Source organism: Poecilia latipinna, unplaced genomic scaffold (genome assembly GCF_001443285.1).
Source record: "Poecilia latipinna isolate Pla-1442-1.1 unplaced genomic scaffold, P_latipinna-1.0 Scaffold11359, whole genome shotgun sequence".
Lineage (NCBI taxonomy): Eukaryota > Metazoa > Chordata > Actinopteri > Cyprinodontiformes > Poeciliidae > Poecilia > Poecilia latipinna.
Genome location: NW_015123975.1, coordinates 1 through 627, shown reverse-complemented (window position 1 = coordinate 627; position 627 = coordinate 1). Strand labels below are relative to the sequence as shown.

The window sequence follows — 627 nt, the reverse complement described above, 5'->3', positions numbered from 1 at the left end:
TGAGGCTTGCACTCAGATGCCTAGATTCAGAGTACAGACCATGACACCACAAAACCCTTGTTGACCTTTAGTAAACACCTGTGATGATTAGAACATACTAAAACTGTTTCTGTCTGGTTTTGAACCAGAGACCTTTTGCGTGTAAAGCAAACGTGATAACCACTACACTACAGGAACTGAACTTCTCTGTTCTGTTTCAGTTTGAGGTTCCAAAGTTGATGATGTGAGATGCAACGCATGAAAATGTCAACTTAGGTTTGCACTCAGATGCCTGGATTCAGAGTACAGACCACGACACCACAGAGTAAACTCCTGTGATGAATAGAACATACTAAATCTGTTTCTGTCTGGTTTCAAACCAGAGACTTTTTGCATGTAAAGCAAACATGATAACCACTACACTACAGGAACTGAACTTCTCTGCTTTGTTTCAGTTTGAGGTTCCAAAGTTGATGATGTGAGATGCAACACGAAAATTTCAACTGAGGTTTGCACTCAGATGCCTGGATTCAAAGTACAGACCATGACACCACAGACCCTTGTTGGCCTTTAGTAAACACCTGTGATGAATACAACATGCAAAATCTGGTTTCGAACCAGAGACCTTTTGCATGTGAAGCATGCAAA

The 627-nt window shown here is 41.1% G+C and overlaps 1 non-coding gene across 1 annotated transcript; it reads right to left on the bottom strand.

Annotated features, from left to right (window-relative positions):
• Positions 1 to 104: 104 nt before the first annotated feature.
• On the bottom strand, positions 105 to 177 carry trnav-uac (transfer RNA valine (anticodon UAC)). Its single transcript has one exon. It is a non-coding gene; the product is annotated as a tRNA-Val (tRNA).
• Between the last annotated feature and the right edge of the window lie 450 nt (positions 178 to 627).